The sequence below is a fragment of the Saimiri boliviensis genome, chromosome 4 (genome assembly GCF_048565385.1).
Source record: "Saimiri boliviensis isolate mSaiBol1 chromosome 4, mSaiBol1.pri, whole genome shotgun sequence".
Classification (NCBI taxonomy): Eukaryota; Metazoa; Chordata; class Mammalia; order Primates; family Cebidae; genus Saimiri; species Saimiri boliviensis.
The window spans coordinates 152,214,116-152,230,656 of NC_133452.1; the positions used below are offsets into that span (position 1 = coordinate 152,214,116).

General features: G+C 43.5%; 1 long non-coding RNA gene across 1 annotated transcript; it reads right to left on the minus strand.

Moving 5' to 3' along the window:
- Window positions 1-12,026: 12,026 nt before the first annotated feature.
- Window positions 12,027-15,553, minus strand: LOC104651267 (uncharacterized). Its single transcript, XR_744754.2, has 3 exons — window positions 15,337-15,553; window positions 12,927-13,124; window positions 12,027-12,219 (listed from the first exon to the last, which is right to left on the minus strand). It is a non-coding gene; the product is annotated as an uncharacterized LOC104651267 (long non-coding RNA).
- Between the last annotated feature and the right edge of the window lie 988 nt (window positions 15,554-16,541).

Sequence of the window (16,541 nt, forward strand, 5' to 3'; positions counted from 1 at the left end):
GGCATGCAAGTTGAACCTATTTGCTATTCCTGCTTTAAGGAAACACAGTAAGAGGTTGCCAACATGAAACATATTTAATCATCTTTGCACAAGTGTGTGTTGGGTACATGCATAATGTGTATGCAAATACAGTTTGCTTAGAACATGCAACTCTCTCCTCTCCCTCCCTCCTACTCCATCCCTAAATATATGATTTCATAAAAACCACACCTGTGACTGCTTATTGGAATGGGAAGGGCTCCAACTTATGTTCTCAAATTTATAACACTTGCCTGTGGATTTCTAAACCGCGGTTCCTGTGATAAACTACAGTGCCTGGCAGAAAGGTGCAAAATATTTATATCTGGGCCTAACGAAGTTTTCCTTGGCTTCCCAACCTGGGTTGATTGCACCCATGTTTGTGGACATTGTTCTTTTCTTTCTTCCTCCCTGGTTGGCTTCACACCTGTCCCTTTCTGCTACTCCCATTGCATCAGACTAAGAGAAGAATCAGACATGAGCAGTACTGAAGAGGTCACTGGAAAATTCCAAAATTTGTTAAAATTTTTGTAAAAATTAATTGAAAAAGTAACAGGAAAGGGAGGCAGGATGAGCACCTTTTGTATTCATCTCCCAGGGTTTGCAGCATTGCTCAGCCTCATGATGAAATGGGAGATGCACTGTTTCACTGGCCATGAAGTAGTACGTCTCAAAATCCTGTTGTAAAGACAATTTCAAAATAGACGCCTCTCAATCCCGTTCCCCATTTGCCATTTTTAAAAAAATAGCATTACTTTACAAATGTTCTGTTCCTAATCAGTCACATGGAAAACCATCCTGCCTTCCAATTTATGCTTTTCCCTTCTACTCCCCTCAGAAACCATTGTGCTTAGGGGAAAAAAATCTTAAAACAATTCCATTCCATTACTTTCAAAAGCTTATACTGAGTTTACAGTTTTGACAGTGTAATTGTCCATCCCCAAGCCTATGGCTTCTTTTGCTAAAGAGAAGAAGGAAAAATCTTATCATGATCAAAAAGTAAACAATATCAGGCAATAGTAGAAGAAAAGATAAATATTTGGGATACATAAATGTTGGTTTGATTCAGCTAGGACCATAGCTTTGGGTTATTAAAAGAACCTCAAGTGGATAAAATTTGGCCCTAAATTTTGTAGTGAGGTTAGCACTACCCTATGGGAAATGCAAAACACTCTTTTATTATTCTGGTTTTAGAAATGTCATAGGAAACACATTTAAAGTCCATTAAACATGATTGCAGTTGACAAGACTCGTTCTGGTGAAAGGCTGGGTAAAGCAAGAACTAAAAGTTTCCCATCAGCTCAGACAACGTTAGCTAGTGGTTGGTACTATGTGTTAATCAAAATGGAGACAACACTAGTGACCCTCTTGAGAGCCAAAATAGCTCCTTATTGAAAGAAATGGAGTTAAAAATTATAATAGAATATTGGCTGCTATACCTTCTGGAGATTATAAATTTGCAAAATCCCCTTACGTAGTTATTAGTTGAAGTTGAAATTGCCAAATGGATCCCTAGAGGTGCGATAGGAAGGCACATATTGGAAGATCTGAAATCTTGCTCCCTGTGTGAAGGAAGGGTGGCTCCAGCCATGTGCAGCGTGAGCTGGAGGCTGGATAGGGTTGAGTAAACTTTGGGTTGGTTTTCTCACAGTTTTTGTTAATGCGTGTTGAGTGTTGGCTTTCTTTCTCTCCGATTTTCAGACATGGGGCCCTTGGGAGCAGTAATCCTCCAGCCAGGCTTTCTGAGAAGGTTCACGTCCAAGTAAAACATGAATTTTCTGAGCCAATTTGATAGACAATTGGTCTGAGCAGAGCTCTTGTTTTGCCAACAGACAGAAATGAAGCTGGGAGTATTACAATACCCAGGGCAGGGAGAGGATTAAAGCTGCAGGCGACCAAGAGGCAGGCGACTTCACAAAAGCAGAGGGTAAGGAGGTGTGAGGATGGGAAACTGCCTTCCTGGGATGTCAGAAACAAACGTATGGTGCCGCAAAGAAAAATCAGCACTGAGACAAAGGATCTTTTAGCAATGTCATTTTTACTTCCTGGACTGCAGGAAGGGTACCCTTGCTAGCCATCTTGCCACAAGAGTACCATGAGCAAAGGAAAACACACAAATTTATCTCTTCCGCATTTGGGGTTGTCCTTACGGCTGTGTCTGATCTCCGTTGCCTGGAGCCAGACCTCACGATCTAAGCTAAAACCTGATTGGCTAATGACTTAAAACTTTTCAAAACAGGTAAAAGCAATGGAGAGCTGGGACATGCCTGTCAGCATGTCCAGCACAGATATCCCGGTTAAAGTATACGGTAATAGAATGTGCTACATGCTTGTAAGCATGGCATATCTAACGGCTACATAGGATAAGGCTTATCAAAGTTATTAGCAAACTTATTTTTGAACAAGAAAGTAAACTTTAAAAAGGAACTTTTCTACTTCCCACACGGGAGTTGACAGGTGGCTGATGATGGCTCTTTCATTACAACCTCATCAGCAATCATTTAAGGATTTAGGAGTTACAGCAAAGTGGTGTGTACAATCTGTGAGATTTAGATGCTTCTCCATGTCGCCTCTTCTGTACCCCCAGCACCTAGAACACACAGTAGGCCCTCGATGCTGGGTACTATTGACTGTTGGAAAGAGCACAGGTGTGGTTTAGCACAGCCCCTCCATCGTCATTTATAAGCTGAGAGGCCCTGGGTCCGTTACTTAATTTCACAAAATGTTTTTCAATTTTTTTCTTCTATAAAATGGAATTGTCATTTCTACCTAGTAGGGCCATTTGGAGGATTAAACAACACAAAGAAGGTGAAATGCCTGTCACAGTCGCTGTGAGTAGTAGTCCTTATTTTCATGATTACCAATTAAATAAATGGTTGATAATCATTAAAATCCATCTGTACTATGTGCTAGGTGCTGTCCTAAGTGGTTAGAGGTTGATACTATTGCTGTCTTCACTTAATAGATGGAAAATTGAATTTCAGAGATGAAAAGAAACCTAGAGGGAAAGGCACGGCACGTGGGACCTGTGGCTGAAAAGAGGCTCCAGGAATTCTGTGGCTGCCAGAGGTGAGACCTAGAAGCAGATGTGGGATATTGGGTTTGCTCCTTGAAGGGATCCAGGCCCTCCTGCATCTCGGCCAGTCAGCCTCACAGACCTTGGGACTGTGCAGAGAATCCAAGGAGCTGCCTGATGCTGGTGTTCACCAAGAATTTATGGAAGCTTTTATTGCTAGTTCCAACTAAGAACTTTTCTTCAATCATTTATGGAAAACATAAAAGCCAGTGGGAATCAACTAGGATAAAAAAAGGTCAGAATCACTCTTCCAGATGCTGAGCACAGCTGGTTTTTGCTTAAGCAGTGGGAGCAAGAAAGGAGGATACGCTTTGACTATTTGGGTCAGAAACAGCACCTTAAAATGTCCCCTCCATAATTCATCTCGTCCCAAATAGAATGTGGGGTCAAATTGCAGACCCTAAACCTTTTCATTCCTTCTCCTCCTCCTCCTTCTCTTCTTCTTCCTTTTTCTTCTTTTTTTTCTTATCTCATGGAATTGGTATGAAAATTGAAGGATTTTATTCCACAAAGGAAAAAAAATCTCTCTCTGGGGTGGTAGATACCGCAATCCCAGAAACAAGCTGGAATGCACTGAGGGCTTCCTTATATGCCTAAATGCAGGCTGCTCTTCCTCTGCGTCTATTTTATAGTTGGTGGGGCCATTGCCCTGGGAACAAAAAGGAAAATGGGAACAATTCTAATTTTAATATTCATAACTCATGAGCAGGCTGAAGGGTTTTTTTTTTTTTTAAATAAGTTAATGGTTGTCCTTTGAACTGATAATACCCCTTTTACCCAAGGGGCTTTGGAGGGGTTTGGAAAGAGCCAACCAGCCAAGATCACCCTTCCCACTCCATGACCTCTAGATAGCACCCTGCCTGGGAACTCGACAGAGAGAATGCATCTGTCCATCCCACACTGACTATCTCCACAAGTCCAGAAGAGCATGACTCTTGCTGCCAGCAACAGATCTGAAGCTGCCAGTAATCCATGTGTAACTGTAGAAAGGACCACTGGAGGGGGTTATTACCAGATTGGCATAGTCACATATTTGGCATTCTCATATGCTGTTCATAACACAAATCCACCAGTCCTCCTTTTGGGGATACACCCTGGAATGGCCGGAAGAGACAGACTGGGGCCCACTGCTCTGAAGTGTGGTATGGTGGTGGTGTGCCTGGGAAGGGGATAGCAGGCACATCTTCCTGATAGGAAGCCACCTTGACTGATCCCAGGGTCCCCCTCTCCTGAAAGCAGGGGAGAAAGCCTGGGTTTGTACTCTGATTGCCAGTGTGCCTAAGAGTCTAGAAGAGATTTCAGTGAGATGGAAGAATGATTATTTAAATGATACAAGCATTTGCTTTTAAAGTGTGGGAGAAGGAAAGCGTGGAATTTAAAATGCCCTTGAGTCTGCCCATGGGAAAGAGTTTAGGGAGTGACGCTACGCAGAAAGGAAAGCTTTTAGGAGAGGACCAAAGACTATTAGAGTTCTTTTTGGGAATGGTAATGAGCTATTGAAAAATGACGCCTGAGAAGAAAAAGCGAGAGGGGAGAAGTCTGTGATAGAAAGGTAAATGAGTCATTTGACGAGGAGAGTGCATCTCAGTCTTCAGGGTGCATTAGAACCAGGGGGAGGCAGGAAGGTGACTATAAAGTGCCTTTCCCTAGGACCTCTTGAGGCTCCAATGCAATGGGTCTGGGCCATGGTTTGATCACAACGTGGGCACTCTGCAAAGCACTCCTTAAAATACACTAAATAGGATAGCCAAGGACAGGGCGTAGAATCAAGAAACCCAGAAAAATTCCTAGTAGGTGCCCAGAATGAGTGGAGGGCGGTGGTTGACAGAGCAGCTGCCGAGGTGGTAGGTCCCTGTCTTATAAGGACAGGTTGCAGGGTACACGAGAGGCCAAAGAATCCCAGGGTGGACTGAGGACAGTGTGGAATGCCTGGGAGGCTGGGGTGTGGAATGCATGAGAAAGTTGCTCCAGGACTCCCTGCTCCCCCAGGGTGCAGATCATTTAATGGTCTGCAAATGATTTAACATCCCCCCTAGTCAGGGTTCCCAGGGCAAATTGTCTCCATTCCCATCATAGAGGAGCTGTGCTGTCCAACAGCTAAGAGGCGGGGAGCCACTGTGCTGGGGTGCTTTGGCCCGAATGTTGCTGGAAGTGGCACTGTAGCAATTACTGGTTAAGAACTAACTGTAATTATTAATTATGACCCTAACAACAGTCGAGGTCCTGCGTAATTCTTTCTGTGGGCTGCCTTTTGCCTGTGGAGCCCAATTTCTCAAACATCTCATTAGTCTTATAATAGCTTTTTTTTTCTTTATATATATTTTTTCTTTCAAAGTCAGTTGTATATAAAAAAAGGATTTCAGTGAGATATAGATTTATTTTTAGCCAAGAGGTGGCAATACCCAAGCTTTCCTTCTCAGTGCAGGGCTCATTTCTCTTTCTCTATTTAAATATTCAGATCTATTACTATATTGAACCGAGATTTGGTTTATTCGGGTAGAAGTAGTTAAATAAAGGTACACACTTAGAAACTCATAACATCATATGTTTAAGTGCTGGAATAAGGTATAAGTTAAAATTGGACTTTTTGATTTTCACTGTAGATGGAGTTCAGAAATACTGTCATAGTTTAAAAAAATCAAAATGTTTCACCTCCGGGAGAAAATGAAATTCTGTGATATAATATAGATGGTGCTTGTGATTTTATTTAACAGTTTAATCTTTGCATACAAACAAAACCACCTGAGCAGAAGCCTGTTTCTTAAAAACAAGAATGGCGAGTATGATAATGAATGCCCTGAAAACATCTCTGTTCATCCTATGGAATTCTCTTTCTGAATTCTCATGTAGCTTTCCCTAATATGGAGCAGGGGGCTTTAAGTCACATTGCCGCTCCCAACTGCTATGCCTAAATTGTTTCTAGAAGCACCAAGCCCCCTCCGCTGCTGCTGCAGATTTAGCTTTGGGCTGGGGAGAATGTGGGGAGAAGTCATTTGCATTAAAAAAACACTAGCTGTCTATTCCCATTAGAAAAAACACTCGGTGTTTTAGTGCAAATTATTTCAAAAGGGCAGATAACTTATGGATGCAGAAAGGGTAATCCACAAAGATGTATGCAATTTTGTTCAGTTGATATCCTCAGGGCAAAAACATCAAGGATAACAAGTGTACTAAATACAGACACAATCATAAAATATGACACCCAAGATTAAGATACCCTTTTCAAGGGTCCTTGGCACTTAGGAGGGAAGCTGCCTTGTTAATATCAGGGCCCATTATTTTCTAGGATTCAGAGGCAGGTTGAAACAATGATCTCTATTTTAGTGACTGTATTCTTAAAAGGTTGTGAAATTCTGGAGCTTTAATCAGATTAGCCTAGAATCATAGCTCTGGGGCAGAGAGGGTATTAGCGTTAAGGGTTATGAGCTCAGTCTTTGGAGCTGGACAGATCTGGTTTTGAATCCCAGCTCTGACACTTAGATATTATCTTCTCTGAAGTCTAGGAGTCTTCATCTGCAAATGAGAAATTGAGGTTGTTGAGATGATTAAACACAACAAAACAAAACCAAAAACCCAGATGTAAAGTGCTTAGTGTAGTGCCTGGCACAGAAAAAAAAAAAAAAATTGTGTGTGTGTGTGTGTGTGTGTGTGTGTGTGTTTCCGAGTGCCTGATTACAGAAAAGATTGGAGCATTTTTAAAATGTGCTATCCACCGATATATGAAGGAAAGAGATTTTTATGGTTTAAGAAAAATCGCACCAAGATCTTGGTATTTTAGGGAGTCAGAGAAAAATGGAAGCTTATAACTATCTGCGTTTGTGGATGGCACTGATACAGTAACTGCTCATAGCCAAGGCTTAGGTATATCTCTTTCATTTATCTGAGAGTAACAGTTAAAGGTCTTAAGCATTTGCTTGATGCCAAGCGCCCTTTAAGTGCTTTATATGTGTTGTTTCATGTAATCTTCAAAATATCTTCCTGTAGGCACTAATACTATTCCAGTAGGTAGCCAGTCAGGCATGAGCAGGGCAGGAAAGGGCTTCCCCGACCCCACACCAAGAATGTCAGATGACCATCCGGTGATGATCCGACCATCCGGTGATGATCCCGCGGTTAGCTGTCCCTCTAAAATAATGATTGCTCACAGCCGGCACCAGGGAAAGGCAGTCTCCCAATACAGACACCTGAAAACGGAGACTAGCAGCTTCCCGCTAAGATGCGCGGAGTTGGGCGGGGCCCACGCATGCGCATTAAGAGGCAAAATGGCGGCGCTTAACTGTAGATGGCCTCCTAGGGTCATTCCACCGGTGAGAGAAGACTGCTTCTAAACGTGCGTGCAACTCCAGTAAACACCCTGCACGTGCTCCCGTCTCAAGTGCTCAGAAGCCACTGTGCACGTGGACAGCCCACCCCAGGGGAGGAAGCGGAAGAGAAGGACACAAGACGCATGCCAACATGGAAAACTCCCGTCACTGCAGGCAGTGAGCAAGTGAGTGAACGTGGTTTAAGACTTAAACTTGGAACCAGAAGAATACCAATAGCAAATGCGTCCTGGTTAATTATTTCCCTCTGCACAACACCTGCAAAATAACCTGGAACGTTAAGACCAATGTGATCACTAAACTTCCGTGAAATTAACGTGATCGAGTTGAAAGGCCATAGGGTTGGGTCTGACTAGACCTAAATAAAATATCGAATTCCACCTCTTCCCAACTGTGTGACTTTGGGTACATTATGTAGCATCTCTGAGCCTTAGTATGCCCAATTTGAAAAGGAGGGGGTGTGCAACAAAAATACTAACTCCTAGCTTTCCAACATGAGATAAAGTATATGAAACTGTTGTGTTAATAATGAAACACTGGAGAAGTACGCATTAAGTAACATTAGATTTTATAACAGAAAACCCCCACATATCTAGCTACTCAAACATATCAGTGTGATGCAACAGTTTTTTTTTTTCTTTTCTCAGAAGGGGTCTTCCTAACTGGCAGGTAGTTCCAGTCTCTGTGGTAATTTAGAAAGTGAAGGCCCTTTCATCTGTAGCTCCTCCACCTCCACAGGTTTGCTGTGTAAGGGGAAAGAGCGTGGAAAACTCCTGTGGGAGGTTTCTGTGGACCAGAAAGTGGCTCAGTCCCATGGCCACACCCAAGTGCAAGGGATACAAGGGATACTGCAGTCTAGTGGTGTCTGCAGGCATAAAAGGGAATAGTTTTGACCATTGACTGGCAATTCTAACTCCCATTTTTTCACTGGGCTGTTGTGAGATAAATAAGTGGAAGCAGAGGAGATGGCTCTGTTATCATAAAAGACTATGATATTATAGCCAATTCCTAATGTAGATGCCCAAACATAGGAATATTCTAAACAATAGAAATGTAAAGCTCTCATCCATGTGTTTTCTTAAATGCCAATACCAAAAACAGTTTGCCAAGGCACATGGTGCATGGTGATGGTCCCAACAGGTGAGCAGGCTGACGGCAATTCAGTGTGGTCAGATGGAGTGGTAGCAGTCACACACGACTCCATTAGAGGCTATCTGATCGCGTGAAAGGCTCACGAACTCATAGGACATTGGTCATTGACTACTGTGCAATAGATAAGAAAAAGTTGAATAGGAAATTTGAAAGGAAAAGCATAGCAAGGGCCAAAAATGGTACAGATGGATCTTTGTGAAAGAGCGATTGTCTCCTCTTTCCTTTCTATCTCAATGCTCTAACAACTTCTGAAGATAAGTGCATTTGCCATTCCTCCCTGTGCAATTAAGAAGGATTTCTCAGTGACGAGCAGTTTGATAGATTTTTCGTTATAACGTGATTTTTTTTGTTTGGGTCGTCTTTAAGGAGGTGGATGTGCACTGAATATCCCAATTTTCCAGAAAGAATTAAGTGATATGTATTCATTTGTTTCCATCACTAAATGTTTTGCATTTTATCTGTGATATATCATTTTTGTTTTAACATAAATCCAGATGTATTTAGGGAATACAGAATGATTTTTAATACTTTTTTTGGTGGATTCCAATGATATATAATGTGTATATTAAATAAAGGATTTTCTATGGCATACTCTTTTTAACTCCTTTATTTCTTACCATTCTTTATGTCACATATTATGTGCCATTCTTTACCTGGTAAAACACCTTTTGTTCAATTATTGTCCTCTTTGGTATATATAATATATATTATAATATATGTGATCTATATATAATATATATATTATATATAGAGAGAGTGATAGTGAGAGAGAAAGAGAGAGAACAGGATAAAAACATTCTGTTTTTAAAAAGAGTTACTGATCATTTTTTTTGAGAGAGAACTGCCTTTGGGAATGTCTGCTTGGGGCAGGAGAGACCTCGTAGACATGGACAGATGAACGGATTAAGGAAGAGAGACCACTGCTTTGAGGGAAGAGCTGAGTGAAAAGGAGAGAGAAGGAAAACTCAGTGAAATGGCTAGACTAGGAGAGTGAAGGCCAGGAAGGCCCCATGGAGGTTGTAGCAGGCAGCCTTCAAGATGCCCCCGTTTCCTGCTATTCACACCCAGTGTTCACACAATGTAACCCTCTTCCACGTTGTACCAGGGATGGTTTGTGTGGCCAGTTAGAATATGACAGGAATGGTGGTGTGTCACTTTCAAGATTAGGTTATAAATGAGTATGGCTTCTTCTTAGGATCTCTCTCTCTTTCTGTGAGCAGCTGTGGAGGAGCTCATGTGTCAAGGAGCTGAAGACTCCGGACGGCAGCCAATAAGGAGCTGAATTCTGTCAGCAACTATCTCAGTGAGCTTTCAAGGAGCTCCATTGGCACTGGGTGAGTCTTGAGGTGACTGCAGCCCCATGAGAGCCACTGAGCCAGAACCACCCAGAGGAACTGCTCCTACATCCCTCAGGTAATAAGTGTGCACTCTTTTAAGTTAGTCATGTTGCGGGGGCATTTTTATGCAGCAATAGCTAACAAATAAAGTGGTAGAGGAGCCAAAGAGCATATTACTCACAGTGATGTCTGTTTTATGGAGGGTTCTGAGTGGAAAACAGAGTCTGATCCTTAGTCCAATCAGGCTACAATAACAAAATACTACAGACTTGGTAGTGAATATAGTTTGAATATATGTCCCCATTAAAACTCACGTTGAAATGTAATCCCTAAGGTTGGAGGTGGGGCCTGATGGGAGTGATTGGTCATAGGGGCAGATCCCTCAGGCTTGGTGCTGTCCTCACGATAGTGAGTGAGTTCTTGCAAGGTCTCCTCCTTCACCCCCGACTCTCTCTCTTGCTCCTTCTCTGGCCATGTGATATGTTGGCTCCCTCTTTGCCTTCTGCCATGATTGAAAGCTTCCTGAGGCCTCCCCAGAAGCTGGGTAGATGCCAGTGCCATACTTCCTATACAGCCTGCAGGACCGTGAGCCAGTTAAACCTCTTTTCTTTACAGATTACCTCATCTCAGGGGTTTCTTCATAGCAATGCAAGAATGGCCTATTACATAGTTTATAAGTGACAGAAATGTATTTCTTACCATTCTGGAGGCTGAGAAATCCAAGATTAAGGTACTGGCAGATTCACTATCTGGAAAAGGCCTACTTTATGGTTCACAGGTGGTCCTTTCTTGCAATGTCCTCCCATGGATGAGGAGTGTCTCTCAGGCCTCTTTTATAAGGACACTAATCCCATTTATGGTCTTGCCATTATGACCCAACAACCCCATAGTCTGTACCTCCTAATACCATCACCATGGGGGTGAGGATTCCAACCCATGAATTTTGAGAGAATCCAGATCATAGCAGATGCATATTTATCTTTAGACTCTGGGACACACTTTATGCACCTGGGCAGCAAAGAAAGCAAGAGAGGGAGACTTGAGTACCTTGAAGGTCTGGGGGCTTTGAGTTTTCCTCTGAGATGATTTAGATGGGTCCCAGTTGAGCTGAGGATAGTCTTCTTGAAACAGACACAATTGCCAAAAATTCTGGCTCAAATTGGAAATGTGTTACAGTGTAAGGTGATAAGTAAGGAGCATCTTTCTTGCAACTGACAGAAAACTTGCCCAAACTGGCTTGTGCAAAACAGGGCTTTAATTGTTTGCTGTAACTGAAAGGGCCAGCGATGGGTTGGCTTCAGGAGGGGCTGGATTCAGTGGCTCCACAATATATCCCCTGGTTTGGCTCCACCTGCCTCTCTGGCCTCCTTAGAGTCATCATCCCAAGTCTGACTTCCGACATGCTCACGAGACGGCTGTCAGCCATGTAAGGAGCTGCGCATAGGATGGCAGCCTCCTTGTTCATGTCTAGCCAGCATGGACAGTTTTACTCTTCTGACCTGCGAACAGAAGTTACATGCTTCACGTTGGCAAGACGAGTTGAGATTGTGATTTCAATTCTGGACTGTGTTCTTCCATCTGGCCAGCAGCTTCTCCCCATCCCCCCTGGGCAAGGAGACTGGGTTTTGCCAGTGAATTAGTCCTGGAGCTGGAGGTGGGATTCATAATGGAACAGGGGTGGAAGGAAGGCTGGAACTGAGGTCCAGAGAAGTTAAGGGGCTTGCCCAAGACCAAACAGTGAGAAAGGTGAGAACTAGGTCTTGATGCAGATTCTGTCTGACCCCCAACTCCATGCTTGCCTCCTCTTGCCACATGGCTGTCACCCAAAACCAAACCAAAACATATTATCCCCTCCCACGTGTCTGGTACTATGCTTTTTCTGTGTTCACACATTCATTTTTCACATCAGTCCTGTGTAGTGGCTATTGGTATTATTATTTCCATTTCGCTGATGCAGCAATGGGGCCTCAGGATATGCAGTCATTTCAGGGAAACTGGCAGAGACCAGAGGAGTCCTCTGAACAGGTGGCAGAGTGGGAATCTCTGTGGGATGCTGCAGGGCCCCTTGCTGAAAGGAGCTCTGAGCTGTGGGGTATGGGGTGTCAGGCATGCAGTCAGGTGGCAGAAGCAGCATTCCAGTTAGAATTTTCAAGCATTCTGGAAAATTCTGAAAGCCATCCTTCAGCTCAGATCATTTCTCAGTCTTGATCATCTCCCCTGTAAGCCCTTACCATCGTCACTGCAGTGGCTCATGATCCTTCTTCTTGGTCATTTGGTTTCTGGCCTACTGTGGGGTGGGAGGAGGCCACAGGCCCTGGAATCAGGAGAACTTGGTATGATTGTCAGCTCCCTTTCTTAGGGAAGGCACTTTATCTCCCAGGGCCTCGGTTTCCACTTTTGTAAAACTAAGATAACACTGTGTTGCCTGGTTATGTTGAAAATGAAACGGGGTGACATGTATAAAATGAATAATGGAGAGTGGAAATTCTTGTCCCTTGTAAGGGTTGTCATTACAGACATACAGAGTAATACCAAAGTAACTAGCAAGTTGCAGGAAAAGAGGCTTCTAGAAATAGCACATACATAGAACATTTTTGGGTGAATTGGGTAATTCCTCACTTCCTTCTACATTTCAGCTGCTGAGTACATGGATCTGCCATATAGGCATAGAAAGGCCACACATACTGGTATTTTCTTCAGGTGATGAGAACAAAATTGGCTCTAGCCACCTTGACGCCCATGTTCAAATCAGGAGAACAAATTCTCTCTTGGATGTTGAAATCAGAGGCAAGTCCTAGAATGTAGAAGAGGTGCCACCCTCAGGCTGGAAGTGCAACAGTGGATGGCAAAGCTCTGCCAGTGGGTGGCAGGAGGAGACATGGGCTTTAGCAAAAATCCCTTCTGTACCAGGCCCCAGGAACCCAGGGAAGGTGAATCACAAATAATAATTACGGGGAAATGAGAACAAGCATTTGCATGAATCATCCATGCACCAAGTCACTGACACCCCTCTTTCCTCACCTGCAAATCTCCTCTCTTCCTGTGGCTGGGATCCGATGACTCCTATGTTGCCTTTGGAATTGTGAAAATATTCTTGGGTCCATCTCTTTGGTTGCAGTTGCTTCTGTTGCTGCTACTATCTTGCTTCTCAACACAGACCTTCCAAGGGGTCAGACATTGCTGTTGGTGCACATGTTGACTCTCTGCTCCTGTCACAGCCTATGGGAGTGCAAGAACCCAGCAAGTAGCTTCTATTGCCACTGGGATGGGATATGGGTATTTTTTTCACCATATGTATCTTTCTTTATTGAGCTCCTCAAAGGGTAGTCTCACTCTTCCTGCATTAAAATATGAACAAGCAAAAAAAAAAAAAAAAAAAAAAAAAAAGAACAACTGTCCTCTCTCTATGAAAGTATCCTTGGCTGACTCAGAGGACAACAAACAGGTCTATCCAGTGTCACAACCCAAAGTGTCCAACTGTCTCAATCCCCTGTGTGTGCTCCGGGATAAAACCAGGAATATCTCCTTCTATCTGAAATCCATCCAGGGAAATTCCTGGGAATTGAGTGGTAGTCTTTGCCCCTGGCATTTGTCTGCTCGATTCCAGAGTCCCTGGCTCCGTCTCCAGTCCCCAGAGTCAACATTCTTCCCAGTAGGCCCAGTGTTTTCATGCAGAAGGAACCCCTGTTTTTGTTCATCAGAGTTAGCCAAGGACAGAATTCTAGAGCTAAAAGAAATCTAATTTTGTGCCTTTACTGAATACGGAACTGGAGAGGCCATGTGATTTGTCTGCAAGTTCACATCTAGTTAGGGACAGAGCTAGACTTGATTCTTGGTCTTGGAGTGTCTAAGTCAGACCTCTTTCCACTGGAGCAGTCACTCATTCCTCAGGCAGGAGTCCCCAAATGGTGATGATCACCTCAGGGAGCTGACAAAGGGGTTCACAGTATATATGTGTGGTCAGCAAAATGAGGTGTGGTTTTCAAGCAATTAAGAATAGATTGGAAGAGAAGTACATCTATATCCATAAAATTGAATTTATTGGAGGAAGTGTAATTTACATCTGAAATACAGATTCAAGATTAATCTAATATAGAGAAGATACGGAGAATTAACTCTTCTGACTCTTACTTTTGAGAATATGCATAATTGCTTCCTTTTTCTTGATAATGGATAAGATTATTTTTACTGTTCCTGACAGCTCCAGTATTTTCTTTTCCTCTCTGTTTTTTTGAGACGTAGTCTCTGTCACCCAGGCTGGAGGGCAGTGGCAACCTCCACCTCCTGGGTTCAAGCAATACTTCCACCTCAGCCTTCCTAGTAGCTGGGACTATAGATGTGAGCCACCACGCCTGGCTCATTTTTGTGTTTTTCATAGAGACAGGGTTTCACCATGTTGGCCAGGCTGGTCTCAAACTCCTGACCTCAGGTGATCCACCCGCCTCGGCCTCCTAAAGTGCTGGGATTAGAGGTGTGAGCCACTGCACCCAGCCAACAGCTCCAGTATTTTCAAGACAAAATGTGAAATTTCTTGAAATTGTCATTCCTCAACTGATTACTTTCTATTTAATCCATTTAGTACCTGTCAACAACTTGTGTATTTTTACAAAATAGTCATAGGTATCTCTCGTGTAGTTTTTTTCTCGTCTTGGGATAACTAGACTAACCCAAGGGGTCCCAAAGGGGTACCCTGGTGTACCCCAAGAGACACTGAGTTTTCCAAAGAGCAGGGACTCTGTGTAATCCATCTTTGGCTCATCACTGTCCCTCTCAGTATAAAGTTGTATTTTTTTGTGGAAGCCAAAAGATTCCCTTAGGTGTATGGCTACAGAGTATCCGTGGAGATATGATCTTTAGATTCTATTTGCATCAATGGGATCCTTTCATTCCAGAGGCTTCGAGTCTCTGGTCACTCAGCACATAAGCCCTATGTAGTGTTTTGTCTGATGAAGCTCGTGAGCACTCTGCAGGCATCCATGCAGCAGCAGTGACATCAGGTGTAGGGGACCAGAAATCAAATAGGGCCACCTCATTCACTGTTCTGGACACCCCAGCTTCCTAAGCTGGTGTTCAGCTGCTATTTACTAGCTATATTCAGGTACATACCTGGCCCTGTGTTGACTGAACAGCTATGGGAAATTTAGAGGCCAGGTTTGGTCTAAGGCGGGAGTCCCCAAACTACGGCCCAAGGGCCGCATGCGACCCCCTGAGGCCATTTATCCTACCCCCCGCCGCACTTCAGGAAGGGGCACCTCTCTCATTGGTGGTCAGTGAGAGGAGCACAGTATGTGGCAGCCCTCCATCAGTCTGAGGGACAGTAAACTGGCCCCCTGTGTAAAAAGTTTGGGGACGCCTGGTCTAAGGGGTCTGTGAGAAGAAGTGACAGAAAGGTCTTGGCCAGGCATCATTGGTTTCCCCTTGTCCCTCCTACCTTGTCGTTTCTGGGTGCCTGTTCCTTTGTGGATCTTGAATTCTGGGGTACAGTCACTAAGCAAAAGCCTAGTCTCCTACTCAGTCCTCATAGGAGTGGGTACACTGTTCCCTGAAGCGACCTCCTTCCCCTCCAGTTAGCAGTTTCCACCTTCTTTTTCTTTTGCTTCAGCAGCCACATATAGGAGAGTCTCTGAAGATCGCATCGTGCTAGCCAATGAAGGGATGATTTCTATTTGCAGCTCTAAGGGAGTCAAGGTCAAAATCTGCATAAGTGGAAAAAAAAACCAAACAAAACTTCTTCCTAGATAAACTCTGAGGCAGTTCAGGATTGTGAAACAGTTGAGTGTAACTTGGGAGTTGGGAAAGACTAGGTTCAAATGTCAGATTTGCCACTTACTGTGTGACCTTGGTTAAGTTTCAAAACCCAGTTTCCTTATCTGAAAAATGGGGAAAATAGTAATGCATACATCATAGGGGTCTTATGAGGAGTAACTGATAAAGCGCTTGTCTCAAAAAATACTGGCTACTATTATTGTTAAGTTTTTTGATATGGACTATGACCTGGTTCAACCTCCCTTGTTGTTCAGATGAAAAAACTGAGCCTCAGAGATGTGATGTTCTGTTCAGCTGCCACACAGCTATAGTTAATGATGTTTAAAATTAGTTTCTTGGCCTCTGAAACTCAGCTCAAGGCTTTTCTCCATCATACACTGACTGAAACTTAATATGCACCCCCCCCGCACTTCCCACCACCAAGCTTGAAAAATATTAAGTACTAAACATGATGTGTATTTTTAAAGTATTTCTGGCATAATCTTTTTACATATTTACTGCCTACAACTTTGGATTCTGTAACACTGAATATGTGCAAGTGTGTGCTTAACAAATAATTGCCGCGCTGGATGTGATGGCTCATGCCTGTAATCCCAGCATTTTGGGAGGCTGAGGTGGGCAGATCACGAAGTCAAGAGATCGAGATCATCCCAGCCAACATGGTGAAACCCCATCTCTACTAAAAATACAAAAATATAGCTGGGTGTGGTGGCATGCGCCTGTAGTCCCAGCTACTTGGGAGGCTGAGGCAGGAGAATCACTTTGAACCCAGGGGATGGAGGTTGCAGTGAGCCAAGATTGCATCACTGCACTCCGGCCTGGCGACAGAGCAAGACTGTCTCAAAATAATAATCATAATAATAATTGTCA